Raw genomic sequence first — 26,602 nt, forward strand, 5'->3', positions numbered from 1 at the left:
TGTGCTCGCTACCTTAACTGAGCCTGTTTATTGGCACTCAATGTTTACAGGTAAAAGACTAAAGGCATAAAGAAATTGTGAGGCATAAGATTCTACTTCAATCCAATTCAATATTAGTTTCTTCCTTTGTACTCTTGTTCACCTAAGATAGCGAAAAGCAAGAAAAGAAGGATTATCCCAGTGTGTGGCAGTGGGATATGGACTCAAATACAGTGCAACATATTAATGTCAAATCTAGGACTTCTAGAGGCTAAGGGCTTAATTTAGAATGCAGTAGGAATAAAATCCCCCAAATAACTCCACAATTCACTATCCACATCATGTGAATGCTTTTCTTCCAATATGCCCAACTTCCACTCTGACCCTCACTATGCTGGCATCATTGTGGCCCTCAGCCACAACACAGGCTATACTTTTAGGCCACTGGGGAAATGGGTAAGTTACTTACCTGTAATCCTAGTTCTCTTCCAGGGGTATCCTCATCAAAGTCATAAGCACTGAATATTCCCGCCCATGTGCGGGGACCCCGGAAATAATAAAATTATATATGTAAAAACACATATATATACAGCTCTGTATATGTATAAACATATATCATTTTTTCCAAGCAAATGCAGCTCCCATAAAAGGCTAGGCAATGTAAATATATACATCCAATAACACATATATACATATATATATATATATATATAAAGGTATAACAATACACCTAAATCTCTTTTTTTTTTTTTTTTTTTTTAATGAGGTAAACACTCATGAGAAAGCAAAAAATAAAGAGAACAAAGTGTGGAAACACACAGATGTACAACACATTGCCAGCCTGCAGGCTGCATTGCAATATAATACCATAGAGACTAAAAAGCCCTGTACAGGTAAAAACTGGCACCGTGCCTTTAAGGCAGCCCTGACTTCCATATCCCATCATGCCTCAGGGGTGACAGTTAGGTCAGTTGTTCTTTGCGGGACCGTAGTCCTAAACACAAAGATATATCCTTTCCATAATGAATAATACACTTCTTCTCATTTGCCTGGGCAGGTGGGTGGGTTGCTTATGACTTTGATGAGGATACCCCTGGAAGAGAACTAGGATTACAGGTAAGTAACTTACCCTTCTCTTCCAGGGGATCCTCATCAATAGTCATAAGCACTGAATAGAGTAGCAAGCTCCCCTTCCACCAGCAGGCAAATGAAACTAAGGTTGTATCACCCATGGAGAAAGAGAATCATGAAAATGATTATGCATGGAACAGATTCCTCAAGGAGGCTTGTCCTACTTGAGTGTCTGCTCTGGTGTCCGAATCCAGACAATAATGCCTGGTAAAAGTGTGGACAGACCTCCAAGTGGCTGCCTTGCAGATCTCGGAGAGTGGGACATTATTGAGAAAAGCCGCGGTAGCCGCTTTTCCTCTTGTCGAATGCGCTTTAGGGCGCGCCCCCAATGGTTTCTGAGCCAGTTGGTAGGCCAATGTAATACTTGAAACAATCCACCTAGCAATGGAACGTTTGGATGCAGCAAAGCCCATACGGACAACCCCATAGTTCACAAACAATTGATCAGATTTCCTGACATTCTTAGTCCTATCTAGGTAGAATTTTAGGACCCTTTTGACATCCAGAGAATGCAACGCCCTCTCTGCCGGAGAGGAGGGGTTGGGAAAAAAGGTTGGTAAGGAGATGGCTTGGTTTACATGAAATTCCGATACCACCTTGGGTAGGAACGAAGGATGAGTTCTCATCACCACCCTATTTAGATGAAAAATAGTGTAGGGTTCTTTAGAACAGAGGGCCTGTATCTCACTGACCCTCCGTGCTGAAGTGATGGCTATTAAAAATGCTGTCTTCCATGTGAGGTGCTGTAGGGTAGCCTTATGAATAGGCTCAAAAGGCGAACCCATGAGCTTCGACAGAACCAAGTTTAGCTCCCAGGAAGGAGAGGGAGGTCTAACAGGGGGATAGACTTTCTTGAGTCCTTGCAAGAAATCCTTCACTACCTGCACTTTAAAAAATGACTGCTGTGAAGGCGAACGCCTGTATGCTGTTATGGCTGCTAGGTGAACCTTTATGGATGAAAATTTCAACCCTGCCCTTGCTAAATGTAGAAGATAGGGCAAAATTACATCCTCCTGGCATTTAGTGGGATCATAATGATGCTGAGCACACCATATATAAAATCTTTTCCACTTACAGAAGTAGGAGTGTCTTGTCGAAGGCCTCCTGGCTTCCTTCAGTATGGACATACACTCTTGAGGGAGGTTCAGATGGCCATACTGGAGGACTTCAGGAGCCATGCTGTTAAGCTCAGCGAGGGAAGGCTGGGATGGTAAATCTTCCCCTGCATCTTGGATAACAAGTCCGGCCTGCACGGCAGCCGCTTGTGGGGGCGGATCGACATGTGTAGGAGATCCGTGTACCACCACTGCCTCGGCCAGTCCGGTGCTATGAGGATCATCTTGGCAGATGAATTCTGTAGCTTGGTCACCACCTTGGGAATTAGTGGGAGAGGCGGAAAAGCGTACACAAATGTCATTGACCAATTGATCAAAAGGGCATTCCCTAGGGATCCTGGTCGATGGTATCTTGAGGCGAAGCCTCGGCATTTTGTGTTTTGCTCGTCCGCGAAGAGGTCCACCTGCGGGCGCCCCCATTCCCCGAAGATGTCTTCTAACACCTCGTCGTTGATTACCCAGTCCTCTGGCTCTTGAAAATGCCGACTGAGCAAGTCTGCTTGCACGTTGAGTTCTCCTGGTAGGTGCACCGCTTTCAATGAGATGTTCCTTGCTAGGATCCAGTGCCACAGGGACTGAGCTTCCAGCGAGAGCGTTCTGGATCGAGTACCCCCCTGCTTGTTCAGGTAGTACATTGTGGTGGTATTGTCCGTCTGCACTAGAATGGTGCTCGTCGTTATCGCAGGTAGGAACGCTTTGAGGGCTAGGTGGACTTCCCTGAGCTCCAGCATGTTGATGTGGTACAACTGCTCGCTGCTGGACCACCGTCCTTGAGTTTGCAGAGTCCCAAAATGCGCACCCCATCCCTGAAGGGATGCGTCGGTGATTAAGGTCTGAATTGGGGGCTCTTGATGGAAGGGGATCCCCACTTGCAGATTCCTTGGCTTCAGCCACCACTTGATTGACTGTTTGGCTGCAGAGGAGAGGCAAACCTTTTCTTCCCACAGGGAGTTCCTTTGATCCCATTTGTCCTCGAGATCTTGCTGGAGAGGACGCATCCTTAGCCTGGCATTGGGCACTAGGAAGATGCAGGATGCCATGGCCCCTAGCAGAGATGAGATTTGCCTTGCCGACGACAGATTGCTGGTTATAATCTGTCTGCCTTTTAGCATAATGGATGACTGTCTTTCCTCCGAAGGAAACACTTTTCCTACTACGGAGTCTATAGTTGCACCCAGGTAGTGGATCCTCTGCGTTGGTGAAAAATTGGACTTTTTGACATTCACTCTGAGACCCAACCTGCGACATAAGTTCAGGCATAGCGACAGCTGTGACCGCACATTCTGTGGTGATGAGCCCTTTATTAGCCAGTCGTCTAGGTAGGGATAGACGAAGACTCCTGCGCGTCTCAGAGCAGCCGCTACTACTGCCACGCATTTTGTGAATACTCGAGGAGCTGACTTCAGGCCAAATGGGAGGACTTTGAACTGATAGTGAGAGTTGCCTACCACAAACCTGAGAAATTTTCGATGATTCCTTAGGATGGGAATATGGAAATATGCATCCTGAAGGTCCAGTGAACACATCCAATCGCCCATCCGGAGAAGAGGATATATTTGGTGGAGCGCCAGCATGCGAAATTTTTCCTTTCTTATGTGCTTGTTCAGTATCCGTAGGTCTAAAATGGGTCTGAACTCTACCTTCACACTCCTCTTTTGGATGAGAAAGTATCTGGAGTAAACTCCCTTTCCTCTCTGGTTTATGGGCACTTTCTCTATTGCAGATTTGAGTAGTAGCGTCGCTACCTCTTCTCTGAGCTGCTTTAGATGCTGGGATGAATTGACAGGAGGAATCGATGGGGGGTGACTTCTGAAACGAAGCGAGTACCCATGACGCAGTATATTCAGTACCCACTTGTCCTTTGTGATGGACTGCCACTCTGGAAGATGATGTGCAACACTTCCTCCCACCGGAGCGGTGGACAGCATCGGAGGAAGCGGCTTCTCATTGCTTCCCCGGAGCTTTGTTTCCAGCATTAGACTGCCTGTTGTTACCTCGTCTCCTGGATGGCTTGCGGGACTGGTATTGCTGTTTCTTTTGACCTTGCTGGTCCTGGTTCTTTTGCCAATGAGGGGTTTGAACCCTCTGTTGGTAATTGCGCCTGTCATTTCCCTTGCGGCGTCGAAACTCTTTTCTCTTTTCAAGCCCGACAGCTTTCATGGTCTCCAGCTCTGCTTTCATACGGGCCATTTCTTCGTCTGCATGGGACCCAAAAAGAGAACTACCGGAGAAAGGCAGATTTAAAATTCTTGCCTGCGCTTCCGGTTTCAAGGCCGTCAATCTAAGCCAGGATGATCTTCTGGCTGTGACTCCATGTGCATATTCATGCGCTGCCAGTGTTGCCCCGTCCGCCGCTGCACTTATGATCTGGTTAGAAACCAGACTCCCCTCATGCAAAATCTCTTCAAAGTCCCGTCTGTCCTCTGATGGAACTTTGTCAATGAACCTCTGCAGAGAGTCCCATAATGACCTATCATAGCGCCCCAGAAGCGCCGAGGCACTCGCCACCTTTAAGCTTGAGGATGCTGAGCCGCAAACTTTCCTCCCCCAGGAGTCCTGCGTTTTACTGTCCTTATCTGGTGGCACCGTTGAAGATCCAGCTACTGCATGTGTCTTCCTGGCAGCGGCGGTGATGACAGAGTCCGGTGGAGGATCTGATTTAAGGAATAGAGGATCCTCCGGAGCTGGACGGTACTTTTTTAGAATTCTCGCCGGCGCCGTTTTGGTGGTTGCTGGCGTGAGAAAGATATCCATTACCGGTTGTAGCAAACCGGGGACTAATGGCAATAACGGGCGTGACACTGTGCGTTCATGAAGAGTTTCAAAAATTATGGATGAAGTGGTCTCCTGAACCGGCATAGGGATATTTAATTTTGTAGCTCCTCTACACAACACTTCTTGAAATGTAGAAATATCATCTACCGGAGATACCCGAGAGGGTGGCGTCTCCGAGAGTGTCGGTGAATAATCCCTTTTGGATGATCTGGAAGAAGGGGAGGTAGAAGGGGTCCTACGGCGCCTTCTCTCTGATCTGGTCGACTCTCTTCTGAGGGAGGAAGACCTGTATCGCCTTCTTGGTGCTCGAGAGTGGCTTCGGGATTCTCTTTCTCGAGATCTTGGTCTGATCGGTGTCGCTGGGAATACCACGCCCCTTATTCTTGTTAGCGATGCCTTAATTGCGTCTGGCATAGCAGGGTCCTGAGGCATCTCCCTTACGGGACTTTGAGGTACAGCATTGTCCTCCTCCTGCGAACTTTCTCTTGCAGGAACTGGAGATTGATGCACAAGCTCTGGTGATTCTGATCTTGAACCTGAGCCCTCTGATCCTGAAGGCGAGATAGAAATGAGACGCGGTGACTCAGGAGCTGTATATATCAGTCTATGAGGAGATTTTCGCCTTGAGACTGGTCGAATCGTGAGGCGAACATGCGACACCTCCTGCGTACCCTCAACAGAGGGCTGCCTCGACGGAGATAGGCCTATCCCCGGAGATCTTTGACTTGAATCTTCGAGGCTCCGAGCTTCTTGTCTCGACGTCGAGATTATCTTCGACGGAGGCTTCATGTACCTCACCAAAGCTTTGGAGACCTGTGAGGACGGAGGCACCTGCCTCGACGTCGACTCCGACGGAAGCCTTTGCCTCGACGTCGACTCCGACGGAGGCCTTTGCCTCGACGTCGACTCCGACGGAGGCCTCTGCCTCGACGTCGACTCCGACGGAGGCTCCTGCCTCGACGTCGGCCCTGACGGAGGCGTCTGCCTCGACGTCACTCCTGACGGAGACTTCTGTCTCGACGTCGAATGCTCCGACGACGTCGAAAGTCTCTTCGCCGTCGAACGATGTTTCCTCGACGGCGATCTTGATCTTGACGGCGATCTTGGTCTCGACGTCGACTGTGGAGATCGTCTACGTACTTCTTGCGACGTCGAATGATGTCTCGCCGACCTCGACGTCGAACGATGTCTTTCTTTCGACGACGAACGATATCTCTGTGCAGACGTCGATCGATCTTCTCTCGACGTCGACAGATGCTTCTTCGACGTTGAACTATGGCGCCGAGTCCTCGACGCCGAGCTTTTAGACGCCGTCGACGTCGAACGCATCCGCTTCGACGCTGAATCTAAAGTCGACGACGATTTTCTCTTTGCAGCATGACTTCCCCTTGACTCCTCACCTCTCAGCGACGATCCCGCCGCTGGAGTCTTCGACGCCGAGCCCGACGTCGATGGGGAGCAAACAGGGACCAACTGCTTCGACGTCGACCGTTCTGCTAGGCCATACAGCCTAATCCTCTCCCTCTCCTTTAAAGTCCTTTTGGAAAGGTCTTCACAATGATGACATGTTGCTGGAGAGTGAGAGTCCGGCAGACAGATAATACACACCTCATGTGTGTCTGACGCAGCCTTCTTTTTTCCACAAGATGGACATGGAACAAATAAAGAAGGCATTTTTCTGACAAAACGGCAAAAAAATCAGTCAGAAAAACACAGGATACTGACTTCCTCACAGAAGTTGTAAGAAGAAGTCCAAAAAATCTTAAAGTTGTAATAATTCTTGACTAAAGAGTCAAAAAAGAAGAGAGCTGAATTCCAGGGTCCTGACTGAAGGAGCCGGAAAGAACAACTGACCTAACTGTCACCCCTGAGGCATGATGGGATATGGAAGTCAGGGCTGCCTTAAAGGCACGGTGCCAGTTTTTACCTGTACAGGGCTTTTTAGTCTCTATGGTATTATATTGCAATGCAGCCTGCAGGCTGGCAATGTGTTGTACATCTGTGTGTTTCCACACTTTGTTCTCTTTATTTTTTGCTTTCTTTTGAGTGTTTACCTCATTAAAAAAAAAAAAAAAAAAAAAAGAGATTTAGGTGTATTGTTATACCTTTATATATATATATATATGTGTATATATGTGTTATTGGATGTATATATTTACATTGCCTAGCCTTTTATGGGAGCTGCATTTGCTTGGAAAAAATGATATATGTTTATACATATACAGAGCTGTATATATATGTGTTTTTACATATATAATTTTATTATTTCCGGGGTCCCCGCACATGGGCGGGAATATTCAGTGCTTATGACTATTGATGAGGATCCCCTGGAAGAGAACTCTGCGAGTACCCATGCAGCAAAAAATATTGCAGTGTGAAGTTCACACAGAGGATTAAAGACAAATCAATTCCAGAGGGAACGTATGTACTAGGGCAAAGAAGGAAAAGTCATTCATTATGCTCATTGTCCGATTACTCACTGTATCAGGATATGCAAAAGCTATTTATGTTCATCTCATTCCTTTCCAACCTATAGCAAAGCATACACACCAAATGAATGCAACCCAAATTCATTTGTGCATTTTTAACGTGGCCTTGTAAACTGTTTCAACTTTACATATTACAACTATACTCACGATATGCAGATCATTTTGAAGCTGGAACAACCATTTAAAGTCATGATCCTGTAACTCTGCAATGTCTGATGGCCTTAGAACTTTGGATGATGGAGAAACAATTCAATCTTAATCAAAAACTAAAATGCTCACTTGTGGATCCTGACAAAATTGTAATTATGTCCTCGGTGCATCTAGAAATGGAACAGTGTCCAGCCACATGTGTGTAACTGAAAAGCCTTGGTGTGATCATCAACTTGAATCTCTCACTTCTTTCTGACCGTCACAAGATGCTCATTCTGTACAATGAAAATACTTAATCTTTTTTCCCTACCTAGGTCACTCAATGCAGGATACAGGTGTCACTGGTCCTAGTAGATTCCAGTGTAGAATATGCAAACTAACTTTACATTAGGCGCTCAAGAAAATGACTTATCAAGCTGCAAAGAATCCAAAATGCTGCAGCGGGGAAGTGGATGAAGATGGCCACCACCTGGTAGATTTGCACTGGATGGCGCAGATACAAGAGATTTAGATGGATTTATGGATGTGTGATAGTCACATATGGTGCCACCAAGAGTGGTGGCCTGATTTATGTGTCGCGCTGCAGTTAAAAAGAGTGGCAACAGGCCAGATGATCAAACTCGGCCCTTTCTACCAGCAGCTGTGGTACAACCTGCACACAAAATTATGGGATGGAGGATAAAAAGATTGGAGGCGTGCATGCTCTGAAGGTGTGTTGCAGAGCAAAGTGCACCAATGTACAGTGCCAGACATGAACCGTGGATCCAATTGTGAAGCACTTTAACAACAAGAAGTGGTACCAGGTCAGTGCAACTCTTTACCCAGGAACAACTTACTTAAGGAACAGACCTGTTGCAGAAGACTGCATGGTGAAGTATTCATTACAGAGAAGGCTTAGAAATGTAGGGCCTCTATCCATTGGAGATATATGACAGACAACAGCAGCACAGTGAGGTGAGTACTCCACTACAGCACATGGGGGTGCGCAGTTCTGGCATCCCCTTTCTGTGTTTGAACTTCGGAAAGGAAACATTTCACCACAGAACAGATGACATGATGGCTTGAGGGTGCACCTTGGAGATCACTGAAGACTTGGTCTCCTAAATTGTATGTGTGGATTGTGAGGAAAGGAAAATTTCTAAGCCAGCTAGGGGAGAACAGAGGGGATGGAGAAGCTGTGGCTGCTCGCAGAGGTAACACTATGGGGCAGTGAGGTGGGGTGGTGTGGGGGGGTAGTGGAGTCCGACATACGACGGCCAAGATTAAAGTAAAATAAATAAATAAAACCACTTACCTTGCGCTTGCCGAGTCAGCGATGCAGCGAGCGCTAGGTAAGTGGTTTTATTTATTTACTTTCTTTGCCGTCGTATGTCTGACTCCAATACCCCCTACCCCACCCTGCACCACAGCGTTACCTCTGCGAGCCGCCACTGTGGAGAAGCCCATTTCGAAGACTCCCCACACCCAGGTCAGAGGTGGTGTAAGGGAAGGGTTTCCTTTGTGACAGTAGGACTATGCCTCATGGGAGTACGATGAATGTCCGGAAGTGACCTGGGACAGAAGGCAGCAATTTTGTATTATTGTTGGCTCATTATACTGGGAATAAGACCAATAGTTCCACCAGTTTTCTCCAGAATCCATAAAGCCCTGCTGTATAAAACACTTGGATTGCATTCATGCCTGTTGGGATGGAAAAGTCTCTTGCAAGGTGACTGACCTGCAACCCTGCCCGAGGGCCCCAGCTGCAACGGTATTTGGATTCCTGGTGATGATTTTTGTTGTCATGGGTGAACACAGATCATGCATCTGGGCCAAGACATAGGTCTGTCTCATAAGTTGCGGTCTTGTTGGACCGAGAAGGAAGCAAAAGCACTACCCCCATAGTGGTAAAAAGCTCCTGCCTTTGCCAGGAGTTGAGCAGCACGAGCGTGGTGGTGCCAGCATACTGTGTAGTGATCAGTAGAAGTGAACAGGCATTTTTACTTTTGTTACTGGAGTGAAGCCTACAGACTCACTCATGTAAAGTTCTGCTGCTCTGTCCGTAGTCACCTTTGGCCTACATCAAGTCAGTATATAGTGCTGTACAGTGCGTATGTGTTGTGTGCATGGGCTGGGTATATGTGTGCATATGAATGGTAAAATAAGTGGAAGATTCTAGGTTCTATTTTAGGAGACCCAGAGCTGACTGGAGGAGCATGAGGGGTAGAGGGATACTTCCAGACAGATTTGTAGATTGCTGTTTTCCTGAGAGTTGCGTGGGACAATGCATCGGAGGAGGAAGAGCCAGGTTCTTCAGCACACTTCAAATAGTGCTCTTTGATTATGAGGGAGGTCACCCGAACGAGCCTGGGCACATCTCAGGAAGGAAATAGGACTGAAAAGATTATCATAAAGAGTAGGGCAGGGGCCCTGGGGCAACATTTGATACACATTTCACTATGGCTGACATCAAGGTGTGAATTTCCCATGGCCTTTGTTGTGGAGCTATCCGATTTGAAGTCCCTCTTGCTGTGACAGACTGTTTTCTTAAGGAAGGGCAGAAGAGAGGTCACTTCAGAAGAAAGCAGACCCCAAACACAACTTCAAAGAATCTGACCCTAAATCACATTTGGTGTCTGGAAATGAACTATAAAAAGGGGCGCTTGAGGCCCCTAAAACTATCAGCTGTCAAGCAGCCAGTTGGGCTGTGCGAGGAGGAGAAGCTCTGCAAGACGTCTGCCTATGACCTGGACTGGGGGTTAAAGCCTGCCCTTCTGGCAGCACTGATTCTGAGTTTTATATTTCACCAGAGTATCTATGTTGCCAAACAAAGGGAAGGGAAGTTAGAGTGTGTACAGTAGGGAAGGAATCCTGGAAGGATAAAGGTTAGTCAACAATTCTTAGTTCTACGTTCACAAAGAATTGTTTTTACCTCTTCACACAAGAAAACGATGGTTGTTTCCACTAAGAGGATGAAGTCCAGAATTGCAGTTCCTTAAATTAAATAATCCAAAGTTAAATAATCCAAAATTCTTGATATTCCTGAAACAAAAGCTGTAACAGTTAATTTCAAGGTACATTGTGAGTTCCCAAAACAAGTCCATATATGCAAAGACAAATCTCTATTGAAGGGGAACTAGGAGTTAATTCTCAATGTGTCTTTTGTGCTATGGTTGGTTTATCTTCCTTCACTAACTACTACTGCAGACCTAAACATGCCCCCCAACTATCAACCTTACCGGAGTGCAGTTTTTCCCCAATTTACCAGAAGAATTTCTGCTCGAGCGCCAGAAGGCGGTACCTGATCCGAACGTCTGAAGAAGGTGAATGGTAGCTGAAAGCATGCAGTTAGAGAGTGCGTGTCAGGAAACACATTCAGCCTTGATTTTTTTAATTTATTTATTATCCACAGTATCAAAACATCAATAAATACATACAGATCTGATAGCAAGGCATAAAAGCAATTAATTTCATTCAATTATACCAAAAATAATTAAATTAATTCCCCCCTTCAGCAATTCATATGATCGATCATTGCCCCCATACATAAATACCTAATTTGCGTTTCCTTGTTCCTTTAACAGAATAAAAACTATGCTCCAAATTATATATATTATAAAAACGGGCTCACCACATTTCAAAAGACCGTACTTCAGGCTGGAGCCAAGAATACGCTAAACATAACCGTGCTACCGCCGTGGCAATAAAGAGCAAATACCGGTATTTATACATGAGTCTCCCTTACTCGAGATCCTCACCAATCCCCAGCAACATCATGGAAGCCGATATTTTGACAACAAGCCCCGAAATCTCTGTCATAAACTTCTCAATATGTTCTATTTATAGCCCCAATTTAGCACAGACATAAAAAATGTGGAGACTATCAGCGTTGTCCATACCACATCGGAACCATTTACCATCATTCGCCCTCTCCCATTTCATCATCTTAGCAGGAGTATGACAGAGATTAAATATGGTTTTATAAAACTGGGCATTAAGATTCGCCGACAGACAAATTTCCCCGGCAATAACAATTGCCTTCTCTTTAGAGACCCTTGGCTCTCCCACTTTTAATGCCCACTTATCCAAATCATCCCTCCTTGAAGCTAAAAGGATTTTATAAAGGACCCCTATCCTTTCCTGGCACCTAATAGCTTCAAATAATTTATGAGGTATCATTGCTATGGGTTGTTTGCTCAGACAATCACATATTTTTAAAAATGTAAAAAAAAACTGGTTCTTATGGAGAAGGAATGTATCTGCTAGGTCGGTAAAATACGGATGTAGCCCCCCCCCACCCTCATAAAAATCCCCAATTTGGGTAATACCACTCCAACTAGTTGCCACTTGGTCATGAAATATCGATGGTAAAATACCTATGGCTGTGGTAGGAGTATAAAAAGTTAATCCCTGTATTTGTAAGTTTTTTCATACCATGCTCCAGACCTTAAAAGCTGCCCCCCAAATTTTTAAATGCGTTCTTTTGTAGTAACTCCTGTCCAACTGCTTGAAGAGGCAGTTCTTAACCTCCTTGCCTAACACCATCTGATAAATTGAGGGAGCCTCAGCAGGATTGCTCACATCTTTTCCAGTCAACATTATCTGCATATTTGATAAAAGACACAAATAATAATAGAGTGTGAAGTCGGGAACCGACCACCCACCCCTCTCTCTGGGAAGAGTCATAAAATTCCAAGCCCTCCGAGGTTTCCCTGAAGTCCATAAGAATTTAGCACAAAGTGCGTGTAGATGTTGTAACTGGTCGCGAGATACCTCCAGCAGTACTGATCTAAAAAAATACAACACCTTCAGGAATATATTCCTTTTGAGGATATTGGCTCTACCCACCAAAGACAGATGTAGGCAATCCCATCTTTCTAATGACTGCTTTACCTTACTAGTGATATCCCCCAATTGATGTCAACCAAATCTTTCAAGCATTCTCGGATCTTAATTCCCAGATACGTGACCTCCTTGACCACTCTAGGATCGCTAGCCATAATATGCTTCGTACACAGGATCTGGGTTTTAGATATATTCATCATATAGCCAGAAACTGCGCCGAACTCGTGTGCTAAACGTTCTACTTCGGGTATAGCCATGACAGGATCCGATGTTGTGATGGCAATATCGTCAGCATATGCAAAAATGCAGAAATGATCTTCCAGAATGCAAAAGGGTTTGATCTAGGTGCTCCTCTCTAACATTATTAAAGGATTGATATATAGGGCAAACAGCAGGGGGGAGCAAGGGCATCCATGCCGTGTGCCTCGTGACATTTTTATAGGATCCGATACAAGACCCACAGAACAGATCCTGGCCGTGGGCGATCGATATAGTACTCGTATAGCCTGGACGAACCCCTGACCGAACCCCATCCGCTGCATAACCCCCCAGAGGAAGTCCCAGGCTACACGATCGAATGCCTTCTCGGCATCATGTAAAATCAACCCTAGGTCCCTAGATTCCACCTGAGCAATATCGAAGAGCGTCACGATTCTGCTAATATGATCCCCTCCCAGGAATAAAACCATGTTGTTTTGGGGAGACCAGAGGAGAGATGACTTTTGCCAATCTATTCACCAGAATTTTGGCGTAGATCTTCCCATCACAGTTGACAAGAGAGATTGGGCGATATGACCCTGGCAGATCCGGTTGCTTATCTTTTTTCCTAAAGATAGCAAAATTGGCTTCATCCCATGATTGTGGTGCGCTTCCCACTTGGGTTGCTTGGAAGACGGCCAGCAAGTCTTTTTTAATATCCTGAAAAAAGGCCCTATAAAACTCCGATGGGAGCTTATCAGGGCCCGCTGCCTTACAAATCGCCATACTATTTATGGCTAGCTCTAACTCCTCCATAGTGATGGGGCTCTCCATTATATCTGCCTCCTCCTGACCAACCTGTTCCACTAACTGTTCTATCCTAGGATCCCCAATATACAACCCTGACTCTTTTTCCATATATAAGCCTTCATAGAATTTATGAAAAATCCGAAGAAATACACCGTCTCACCTGACACATTCTTCATGCCGGCTATTCTATGAGCAGCCTTCTTAGAGCGCAGCCTGTTAGCCAGGCAGCGTCCTCCAGCCTCCCCATACTCATAACATTCCTTTTTGTATACCAAATATTTAGCTGCAATTTCCTTGCTCTAGGATAAGTTGATGTTAGCCTTGCATCTAGCGACATTAGTTTGTAATTCAGCAATATTATTATTTTATTTCTTTTAATTTTGTCCTCATTAGCCGCCAATCTCCCTTTAAGTGCACATTTGAGAAGTCCGTGCCCACACTCAGCAAGCTGGGCGGCGTAGGTAATTAGCGCTTAGGATCGCCCACCTACCGGCACTAAGACTTACCGAAACGCACACCAAAGCATCCAGTGAGATAACTCTATATTGCGAGCTTCTAGAGCTCAAAAGCCTTGTCTTAGGACCTCAACCTCATACTGGGGAGGAGGATTCCAGACCTGACCCTTAGAGTATTCAGGCAGCCTTAATCATAGGACCCGAGGAGGGGAGACAAAAAAAAAAAACCTCAGCTACGGGTCCCATTTCCTTCCAGTATCTTCCAGAATGTTCTTTTCTTTTTGCTGCCGGTTCTCATTAAGTCCATCTTAGAGGTCGCCAAAACAGAAGATTGCCACTCAAAAAAGAAAGGGCGGGTGGGATCAGTCCATTTCTTGCATATTTGTCTCCTAGCCAGGAGCACAGCATAAAAAAGTAGCGATCTTGCAGGGCCTCTAACATTGTCTTGAAGTCCAAAGAAAATCAGGGATAAATCCATATTAACCATGATCCCTAATATCTCCAACAGAAATTTGCCTACACTGTCCCAAAATTAAAAAAGCGCTGGGCACTCTTTAAACATGTGGATGTCGGAAGCCATGGCCAAACCGCATGTTTTACAACATACAGGCTGCTCTTTAATAATTTTAGAGAGCTTCAACGGAGTGAAGTAAACCCTGTGAATGGTAAACAGGTGATTCCTTTTCAACCACGCCGGCTTTACTATGTCATACAGGAGTTTACATGAGGATTGCCATAAAGAATCACATTCTCGATCCGATGAGAGACTACCCCATAATTCCTCTGCCAAGGTAGTCACAAGATTGTGCTCTAGATCGTTGCCTTTCCCTAATAAGGCCCCCTTGGTTGTCTGTAACTGAGTCTGAACCCAGCTCATCAGCTGCCAATATTTGAATCTGGAAAGGCCTGGCCCTACCCTCTCGCTAAGTTGTTCCCATGTTACCAAAGTGCCATCTGAAATCAGATCCCCCCAGACCATCAAGCCAGAATCCCTTAACGGGATCGCTAACCTATCTCTCAGATACTCTGGACTACCAGGAGAGTCCCATATAGGGGCCATGCTAGAAAAATAGCCAAGAGTTTTCGACCTCCTCAAGTTTGGCCAAGTTTTACCCAGACCCTGCAAAACCTTAAGCCTAACTTTTTTGAAAAACTTAACATCTCCAAATTTAAACAAAAATCCCTCCACCGGTACATTTGCACCCTGCAACATTGCTAAAAACATCCCTCCCACACCAACCTTAGTCGGCATTTTTAGGTCTCGCCTTGCTATCGCGTAAGCGATCGCAAAGCAAGACTATAGAGAGCGGGTTTGAAAAGTGCTCCCAAAAAGCGGATTGCCTTGCTAGCACGCGCACATTCACGCGCATCGTGCCGCCATGCAATCCGCCTTTTGGGAGCACTTCAAAGGGTCCGCTCCCCCGCACCCAAGCGCGCGCGCGCCACGCTCCGTCGGGCTTGTTAAAAGTAGGGGCACGCCGTGCCCTTCCGATCCCGCCCACTTCTACCACTGTGTCAGTGTAACAGTGTCCGGGTCAGCGGCGGCAGTGGTTGTGATTTTCAGGAGACTCGGGTTCATGAGGCATGCTTGACTTCTGCGGTCCCGTAGAAACCCAGCTCTGAGTCTGCAGAAACAGGGAACCAGACGAGTGCCAGACCCGAAATGCTGCAGGAGAGCTTCCGTCGAAGCTTATGGCGGCCGGACGCGGCTCCCAAACAACCGCTGCACAGGACAGCTGAACGCGGCTCGACAGCGGCCGCACCACCAAGCAGACAAACAACACTAACATCCCAGCAATCTCTGTGCCGACAACGTTAGCACCTTGAAACTGAACCGAGGCATAACTAATCACTGTTACGCCCGATTTACTATGAATGTATCGCTGTCGACGGTTCCTGTGCTTTAAAGGGCAGTGACGCGAACCTGAACTCAAACGTTCTAATGCGTAGTGTTACACCGCCATCTTTAGAAGGTAGGACATAGATGTCACGGAATAAGCGAATAACTCGAGTGCTTCTTTCGCCTTTCCAGTTAACCTGCAAGGAACGCCTTGTTTTTTTAACTTAAAGCGGGAGGCGCGCGTGCGGCCAATGCTTGTTTTTTGTTGTTGTTGTTAACACCAGCCTTCCCAGGCTCTTCCTCCTCCTCCCCCCCACTCCTAAGGTTCAGCTGCCTCCTTCCGGGCTCAACCTCAAGCTGCGCAGGAAGATTAATCCTTTTAGGCGGCTACTTTTTCTGCACCAACTCGGACTGTGCTTTAGTAGAAGTTGAACCTTTTCAGGGCAGCGTTACACAGCAGGGTTAATGCGAGTGCCTTAGCGGATCTAGCGCCTGGTGCTTCTTTTAAACACGGAGTTACATGTTTCTAAAGTAACTGAAGTGTTTTGTCTTTTTTTTTTTAACTTAAAGCGGGAGGCGCGCGTGCGGCCAATGCTTGTTTTTTGTTGTTGTTGTTAACACCAGCCTTCCCAGGCTCTTCCTCCTCCTCCCCCCCACTCCTAAGGTTCAGCTGCCTCCTTCCGGGCTCAACCTCAAGCTGCGCAGGAAGATTAATCCTTTTAGGCGGCTACTTTTTCTGCACCAACTCGGCCTGTGCTTTAGTAGAAGTTGAACCTTTTCAGGGCAGCGTTACACAGCAGGGTTAATGCGAGTGCCTTAGCGGATCTAGCGCCTGGTGCTTCTTTTAAACACGGAGTTACATGTTTCTAAAGTAACTGAAGTGTTTTTGTGTAAAGAATGGATGTAGAGATTATATACTGCTTGCTCCCGCCCCATGAGAAAGGAAACACGGGGGCTGGGTGACAGTAGGGTGAGGGGTGTCTTTCAGTTCTGGAGTGCACTATCGCACACAATTGGGTCCGAAGACTCGACTTGCGCAGGAGCACACCACAACAATAGCTTTGCATACAGCACGTCATGCGGCACGTTGTGGTTTCTAGGCGTTGTAAATGACAGTTGTATGTCTTCAAACCCTTCATTGTTCCGCTTCCCTTACAAAAATGTAAGTTTCACAGAGATAATAATGACACAGAAGAAACCGCATTATGCAGAGCACTAACAAAAATAAAATAATATATTTTATAACGCAAGGAAGTGAAACCCTGGGGGGGTGAGAGGATGTGGCTTAACGGACAAGGCGGCCGACCTTGAGTCTGAGAAACCAGGTTCGAGTTTGGCAAAAGGCTCACAAATCCTGTGATTCTGGCCAAATCACGAAATCTCCCTATGCTTAGTAATGAATGTGTCCCTCTGTTATGCAACTGGTGCTCGTGTAAAGTGCTCTGATACCTTCGGTTCGAGTTCGCGCTATATAAATCTTCCGTAACGTTTCTCATACCCCGGGGGGTGTGGTGTGTTTTTTTGTTGTTTTTAACACCAGCTTTCCCAGGCTCTTCCTCCTCCTCCCCCCCACTCCTAAGGTTCAGCTGCCTCCTTCTGGGCTCAAAATCAAGCTGCGCAGGAAGATTAACCCTTTCAGGCGGCTACTTTTTCTGCCCCAACTCGGACTGTGCTTTAGTAGAAGCCGCACCTTTTCAGGGCAGTGTTACACAGCAGGGTTAATGGGAGTGCCTTAGCAGATCTAGCGCCTGGTGCTTCTTTTAAACACGGAGCTACATGTTTCTAAAGTGACTGAAGTGTTTTCATGTAAAGAATGGATGTAGAGATTATATACTGCGTGCTCCCGCCCCATGAGAAAGGAAACACGCGGGGCTGGGTGACAGTGGGGTGAGGGGTGTCTTTCAGCTCTGGAGTGCACTATCGCACACAATATTGGGTCCCGAGACTCGACTTGCGCAGGAGCACACCACAACAATAGCTTTGCATACAGCACATCATGCGGCACGTTGTGGTTTCTAGGCGTTGTAAATGACAGTTGTATATCTTCAAACCCTTCAGACTTCTGCTTCCCTTACAAACAAGCATTGAAAATGCAATAGTTCTCGCCTTTGATTAAGTTAAAGCCATTTGCTTTGCTAATGGTATTGTATAGCAAAGCAAATTGCTTTAACTTAATGAAAGCCGAAACCTATTGTTTTGTTTTAAAATCCCTCTGATCTGGCTATCCCGGGTTTGATCTGAGCCACCACGACAGCTTGCAGTAGAAGAGGCTTCCTGCACTGCATTGAGGTGTTAACACGCAGCACACTCCAGACAAAGGCCTACAAGCAGATCTTATCAAGGCCCTTTCACATTCAGGGACACAGGGCAATTGGTTCGGAATTTACAAGCTCTAAACAAATGTCCGCTTCCTTTCATCTTGGGAGGGCGGGGTGACGCAGGGGCCAGAGGGAAGCGACGAATAGTGAAGTATGTGACTTTTACAACTTCCTCTGGGCAGGCAGCCTTCCAGCGAATTTACCCGGGAGCACTGTCCATGCGGACGAGCAGAGAAGTGGACACAAACATTACTGTATTCTGCACTGTTGAACAGTTAGACAGTAACACACGCCTGATCTGCATAAATGCTTACTGCTGTTCTGATCAAAGCCGAACCCGAGGCAGCGAATAAGGGATTACATTGCCGCACTGAGCTACAGTCTTATTTAAATAGGGTTAACTTTACAGTACAAGCATTTGCAAAGCAATAGGTCTCGCATTTATAGGAGTTTGAGCTATTGGCATTGTAAATGACAATGCTTTTTATTTAAGTTTGGTTATTTAAAACATAAATAAAAGGCACTGTCATTTATAATGCCAATAGCTCAAACTCGTATAACTGCGAGACCTATTGCATTGCAAATGCTTGTTAATAGCATGCGAGCGTGGGAAAGTTGAAATGCCCATGCATAGAGGTGAAAATCAGGCAGGGCAAGGCCTCCCTTCTCCCTTCGGCGTCTCAGCTTTTTCCAGGCCAATCGCGAAAATTTATACCCCCAAACAAAAGAGTTGATATTCCTCTGGATTTTATCGATTTGTAATTTTTCAAAATAAAGTGGGATGCAGTTAAAAAGAAAAGTAATTTTTGGGAGTATTGACATTTTAGCCAATAATAGAGAGGGGGTGTGAAGCCCAGATCTTCATATGCTTCACACATTCTCTCGCTACTTCAGTCAAGTTTATCTCAGCGATCTTAGCTATATCTTGCACTATGTTGACTCCAAGATATCTCATTTTAGAGCTTAACAGATGCCGACATTGATTGACCGCTTGATTCCAAACCATCACCTCTGTTTTAGCGGCATTGATTTCATACCCTGAGACTACTCCAAACTCCTGCGCTTGACTGATGACTGCTGGGAATGCCCTATCCAAATTGGCAGTAAAAATCAAGATGTTGTCTGCATACAGGGCTACCTTCCTCTCCCACTCTCCATACCTAAAGGGGTGGATGTTAACGTCCTCTCTAAGCAGTTGAGCAAACGGCTCAATATATAGGTCAAAAAGGAGAGGGGAGAGTGGGCATCCCTGTCTAGTGCCCCTAGATATATTAAAGGGTGCTGTAACACTGCCGTTTACCAGAAGTCTGGCTGTAGGGCTCCTATATATAGATTGTATTGTATGACGGAACTTCTCGCCAAGATTACATTTTTCCAAGACCTCCGACAGGTATACCCAATTAACCCTGTCGAAGGCCTTGGTGGCGTCAAAGGTCATAGCCGCTAAGGGGATAGAATATGCGGACGCCAGATCTATTGCCCCAATTAGATCATAAGTTAGGTGCGTATCTGGCGCCCTACCTCAAAGGCCTTCTGGTCTGGATGCAGGATGTCTCCCGCCACCGTACCCAGACGTGCTGCCATTATAGAGGTAAAAATTTTATAATCAGCATTCAATAAAGATATGGGTCCATAAGACCCACAATTGAATGCCGCCTTCCCTGGTTTCAAAATCAGAACTATAGTGGCCTCGTTCCATGAGTCTGGGGAGATCAGGCCTTCTTGTAAGATCTGGTTGAAGAGTTTAGTCATAATAGGGACACCCGGTTTCCCCTATTGCCTTATAGATCTCGGAAGGCAAACCGTCTGGCCCTGCAGCCTTACTGTTCTTACTATTAGAGATAGCTTCCCTTACTTCCTCATAAGAAAATTCCGCATCCATAAATGTTTGTTGCTCGGGGCTAAGGGAGGGAAGCGAAATATCTTTGAACCAATTCTGAACACTCCGACTATCTACATTACCATCTTCCTGACAGATGGATTGGAAGAAGGCCTGAAAGGCATCCCGGATTTCGTCATCCGTAGCTAAGATGCCCCTCTCGTTTCTAATCTCCTTAATATAGCTCCTTGCTCGGTCTGATTTACTCTTCCAAGCAAGGAGTTTACCTGCTCCTTCACCATACTCGAAATGGGAGATCTTACTGGCTTCCCACCTACGGATAAGTCTAGCATTCAGAATACTCTCAAGCTCGGCCTTCAGACTACTAATCTTATTTCGCATTTCCTGCAGAGTTTCAGGGGAAACAGCAGCTGAGAGATCCACCTCTGCGTCCTTTAACCTAGTTTCAATCCCGGTGATCTCTTCCTTATATTTTTTATTCCTATAACAGGATCTATTAGTAATTTGGCCCCGAATAAAAGCTTTCATAGTGTCCCAAACTGAGGTTATTGAGGAAGTGCCAACATTCACCTCCAAAAACCAAGCCACCTCCGGAGAGAGAAAAGAAACTTCTTCCTCATCCAAAAGTATGGCACGATTGAAGGACCAGGTTCTACTTGGACTAGGTGCTTGACATTTCAAAGCCAATAGAACGCCAGAGTGATCCGAAAGATGGGGAGCCAAATAGACTATATTTTTAACCATACTTCTTAGTGAGTAACTAATCAAGACAAAATCGATCCTTGACTGATGTCTATATTTGACATTTCGATAAGACACCCCTTGCTGCTGCCCTGATCTATCTCTCCAAATGTCTGACAAAGTGAACTGTCTCATGGCCCCAAGCAAATATTCTCTGGATTTGGAAAAGACCACAGCCCTAGTAGTTGGGGTCTTGTCCAATATGGGGTTTAAGACGATATTAAAATCCCCTGCCAAGACAAATGGCTCTGGAAAGTCCAATAAGTGCGAAAAAATATCCTTCAAACTAGTAGGGTCATCCTGGTTGGGACCATAATATCCAATTAAGGTCAACAATGTGTTCATTATTGAAGCTTTAACTATCACCCATCTACCATTGGGGTCCTTTATATAAGAGAAAATATGGGCACCTGCTGACTTCTTAAAAATAATTGAAACCCCTCTAATATTCGCTGATTGTTTGTGCTTACATGGGAACCAACCCAACTTTGATGCTTTAGCAGGGAAATCATTTCATCTTCCATTAGATGTGTTTCCTGGAGGACAAAGACCTGCGCCGAAGAATCTCGCAAATACTGCAATATCTTGTCTCTCCTTGGTCTAGGGTGCAGGCCATTGGCATTCCAGGAAAGAATCTGAAAAGAAGTCATGGGGGTTCCCTTTCCCCTACTCTGCCTGAGCAAGGAGTGTCGACTTTCAACAACATCAGCCCCTTGCCTAAGCCCTTTATCTCGGCTTTAAGACTGTACCTATTTAGAGTGGCAAAAATGGGGATTGTTTTTTTATTATACCCCCCCTTCTCCCTCCCCCACCCCATAGCCATCCGCCCCCCACCCGTGGAGAACCCATCCCCCAATCATCTGGACTAAAGGTCCAGGTAGTTGCATCTCGAAGGCTCACACCCTCATCTACCCTCAAAGAAAAAACCACAGTGTCAGAAAAAAGAAGAACCTATCCCTAAACCAGCCTTTACAGTGCAATAAATCTAAATTTAGTTTAGAATTTAACAAATATAATGTAAGGAAAAGGAAGGAGACGAAGCCCCGTCTACGCATATCCATACTGAAAAAGAGAAACACAGAGGGAAAAGAAAAAAGAAGAGGGTAAGTAGGGGATAGAAAACCATAAACCGAACCCAATAAGTTAGGAGTTACCTAACCTGCCTGTAAATTTGCCAGCAAATCCTCTGCTTCCTGTACTGATCTAACATTGTACATTTCATTTTTAAACATGATCTTCAGAAAGGCAGGGAATTTAAGTTGGGCCATTGCTCCCAACTTTTTAAAGTCCTCCAACTTTCTTCCCAATTCCCACTGCCTATCCAGCGTGGCTCTGGCCAAATCCGATCTAATCTGGAAGGGAAAGTCCTTACTTTTCAATGATTTATATTTAAGAGATAGATTAAGTATCCTCTCTTTCACTGAATAAGTGTGAAAATTAATAAGGATTTTCCTTGGCTTAAAACGGTTCGGGTTCTTTCTAAAGGGATCCCGATGAATCCTCTGAATATCCCTATCCAATTCCTCAACAGGGATTTCTAAATCAAGTGATTCTTTCAAGAGCTTAATCATAAAAAGTTTAAGATCACCACCCTCACTCCCTTCTGGAACGTTCAATATTCGTAAGTTATTCCTACAGGAATTATTTTCTAATGTCTCAAACCTATCCCGTAGGGCTCCTTCTTCTTTTTTCATGGCCATAACATCAACTTTCAAAGCGTCGAGCTGCTCCATTAATGCCCCCACGTTGGATTCTAGGGTTACCGTCCTTACATTTAAGAGATCTATTTTTTTATCCAGTGTCTCACAAAAACTCCGGATTTCTCCTTGGTTTGCAGCGGAGGTCTCAAAGCCTTTTTTAATGTCTACCGCCAATGAAGCCATAAGGCACTCTAGGGAGGAGATCAAGTGTGACTCTGAAGCTGGAGTCACAGAATTTGAAGTTATCCCTCCACCTTCCAATTGACCTTCCAAAGAGATCGGGCACTGGGTCTGACCATTGGGTGGATCCAGAAGTTTTTCTGGAGATACCACAGGAAAAGTCTGATCTGCGACCTCTGTCCGTTTATTTACTACCTCCATCCTGCTGACTCTCCCTGTCAACTTCACTGTTTCTGAGGCAGGATAAACAGGGTTAACAGGCCCGCCCAGATTAATTGTGGTCTCCCCCCCCAATCTTCCAGCCTCTCCCTCTCCCTGTCTTGCAAGACACAATACTTCCGGCAACACCTTAAAGTATGATCTTAAAGAAGGAGTAATCCTGGATCTAACGTCTGGGAAGACACTCTTACTCTTGGTTGTTTTAAAGTGCTTTTTTTTTTACTTCCCCTGATAGAAAAGAGGAAGTGTTTCTCTTATCGGTCTTCTCAGACCTAACCTTCCCCTTAGTTTTATTATGCCCAACGTTGCTGCTGATGCCGTGATCTCCCCCGGCAGTTACTCAAAATATTGTCAGCATTGCCAGAGTTTAGTGTACATGTGACCGGTTCTCCCTCCAAACTGGTTAGCTGGTCGGTGGGTGCCTTGACTGAATTAACAGAGTTAGCTCCTCCACCCCTATGTCTTTTACTCTTCTTATAGCTCTTACTATTCGGTGAGGGGATGGAAAAAAGCGAAACCTCAGGGGTCGAGACAGGCAAACCCCCAGTGACTAGGTTACCTCCTACCTGAATGAGGGACAACACATTTGTCGATTCGTCTCCACCAACCTCCAGCTGAGCCTCCTGAAGCCCCTGAAGATAGAAGTTTGCTGATCCGGCCTCCCAGGCCCTTTGTTTTCAGTCGTCCACACTGCTTCTCCCCAAACAATCGCTCCCCACACTCTGCTCCAGGGTGGACCCCACTCCTCTGGCGCACCCCCTAAGGAGCACGCGAGCTGCGACTCTCCGGCTTCTTCTCAGCTCCAGCGCCGCAATTCCCCAGTGCGGCAAGCTGAGAGAAGCGCTGGAAACAGAGAATGCACAGGCCGATACACATCTGGCAGAAAAAACCCACGCACGCCGGGCCAAATCCGCAACCTCCAGATGGACCCGGGTGAAACAATAACCTCTACCTCACGGCCGCCTGACGGCGTCTGTTCCGTCTGTTCCAAGAGGCATGAAGGGAGGAGAAGGCGTGCCGAGCGCGAAGCACCGAAACCCGAGACCGGATCTGCCTCCCGCCGCCTCTCACACCAACGGAGCTGCCGGAGAAAAACAAGCTTATCCTTCCATAAACGAGGGATTCTCCTCCACGTTATGGGGCATTATTGAAAAGCAGTGACACTTCCCTTACACAAACATTGAGAGTGGATAGAGCGAGTGGAGCCTTCTGATGCAGCGGCAGCTCAGCCTGCTGCCGCCATGTTCTCCCCGGTCGCTTAAACATAATCCCCTGTGCCAGATTTTCTTCTGCAGTCTTAAGTTTGGCATACAGTTCCTGCATTACGAGTTTAGCTTTCTTTTGCTGGTACAATCCATAGCTCAAGACCTCCCCTCTAAAGCAAGCCTTAAAAGTATCCCACAGAACCCCCACTGATATTGAATGCCGATTATTTTGAAGGAAGCCCTTGATCCAACTCTTGATATGATCTATAAAAGTATCATCAAGGAGAAGTTTCCTATTAAAAGTAAAAGTTTGTGAATTTATACAAGAACCCAATGCGGGGATGTCCAGAACTACTGGTGCGTGATCAGACGTAATTCTTGGGAATACTCAGATTTTGGCTTCTGTACATAATAAAAAGGCGATACAAAAAAATAATTTAGGTGCACCAGTTTTTGATGTGGATGGGAATAAAATGTGAAGCCAGGTTCGTGCATGCAGAGATGATCCCATACATCGACCAAGCCATGATCCATCAGTAAGTGATACAGTGCCTTAAAAACCCTGGGTTTCCTTCCTTTGTAATTTTGTATACCCGATTGAAGTTCCTTATTAATCAAATTAATATTAAAATCCCCACACAACACCAGGGGGGTAGGCCAAAGTGGAAGCTCCACATTTAGTTGTTCCAGAACCGTAGCTTCATCAAGATTGGAGCCATAAACAGTGCAAAACGTACATTTTTTCTCCCCTATCATACATTCCAGAATAAGCCATCGCCCCAGCTTATCAGTTAATACCCGTCCCGAAGTTTGTATGGCAGGTTTGGCTACCACTGCCACCCCCTGAGTCGTTGAAGATTGTTGAGAGGTAGCTAAAAGCACGAAACCCATTTCTGATAAGATTTTCCACTTTCCCCAAGGTAAATGAGTTTCTTGTAAACAGACCAAATCTGGTTGAATCACCTGAAGTTCAGCAGCTACCCTTTGTCTCTTATTATAGCTATTTAGGCCACATACAGGGAGCATATTCGAAGTCCAAATCTAGCCATTAGAAAAAAGGGTAACAAACCAATACTCAATTCTCTAAAAACAAACAATTTAGATCTGTTGAACTCAGTATCTTACCGATACTGTGGATTATTTTCCTTATTTTACCCCTCCTCAACCACTCAACCGCCCACCCCCCTGATCTCCCTATATCCCCCAAACCCCACCCACCACACCCTACCTCTACCCTTCCACAAGGCTTTGAGACCAATGGTCCCTGTGATGACAAGCTCCCATCACCCAGGTGATCACCCCACACAAACCCCTTACCCTATGGACCATACATGACAACATAGATTTTTTTTAGAATTAAATACATTCTTAGACCATATATATATGTTGCCGATGCCCAATTATCTTATTTAGATTACCCCAATCTCACATAGGGTGAAATAATACATGAAAGAGAAAAAAAAGAAAAGAGAAATAAATGAACCAGAAAGCGGATATAATTACGAATCCACATCTTGGTTCTGACCCTGGCATCAATTATAACTGCAGCCACCCAAATTAAACACTTTTTATAAAGATTGTAAAAACTCTTTCGCTGGCACCTCTGAAGAAAAAAAACGGGTTTGATCTTTAACAATAACTTTAAGTTTAGCTGGGTTTAATAGAAAAACTTGAGCCCCTTTGGCCTGAAATGGTACAATAAGCTGGCGTAAATGTCAGTGCCTTTCCACAGTTAAATGACAAGTCAGGCCTAACAAAGAACTCAAGCTCTTTTCCTGCCCTTTTTTATCAGGGCGTGCCAAGGAATACACATCTTCCAGAGCCAGAAAACTGTTAAGAGATATCAGAATTGCTTTGGGTCTGTCTAGAGTTTGACCAGATCTTGTACGAAGATTAAATGGGAAGCAATGTGCTCTCTCTACTTCTCTTTCCCAATCCCATTTTTCCAGCCCAGGAAATGCTACCGTAAACAAGTCAATGATGAATTTACGAGGGTCCTGTCCTTCGACCCCCTCCGGAACTTACAAAACTCTAAGATTGTTCCTGCGAGAACGATTTTCTAGGTCAGCTAATTTCCATTGCGTATCATCTTTTAGAGACCGTAGAGAATCAGTCAAAGCCTTCTGTGCCACCAATTCGTCTTCAAGACATGAGATTCTTGCTTCTGCTTCATTAAACCTTGTTGTAAATGCTGTACAGGTCCTAGCAATGCACCGCACAGAGTTCTGTAGTTTACGACATGAACCCTGGACTCTCTGATTCTCTACTCGTGCCTCCTCTCTATGGGTGACCAAGGTTTGATAAATCAGAGCTAGTGATATGTCATCGGATGCATTAGTTGACAATTCAGTAGCAGTCCCCGGGCTATGCCCATTTTCAGTGCTTAAATCAGTTGAGCAGGAATAGTCCCACTGTAGAGCGTTACTTCCGTTGCCACCGTTCGTTTGTTTGGCACCACCTCTCAAATCTTGTCTTTTACGCAGAGTTCACGGACAACCATCTGATGTATCACCGGTGTCCTCTAGATGTATACTACTTCGATCACTGCCTCCGTCACCCTGCGCATCAGTCATGGCTGAGGCCATAAGTATAGACTCAAGGTCGTCACTTGATGAGTTTGAATGGTCCGAGAG

This window comes from Triturus cristatus, chromosome 8 (genome assembly GCF_964204655.1).
Source record: "Triturus cristatus chromosome 8, aTriCri1.1, whole genome shotgun sequence".
NCBI classification, from domain to species: Eukaryota; Metazoa; Chordata; class Amphibia; order Caudata; family Salamandridae; genus Triturus; species Triturus cristatus.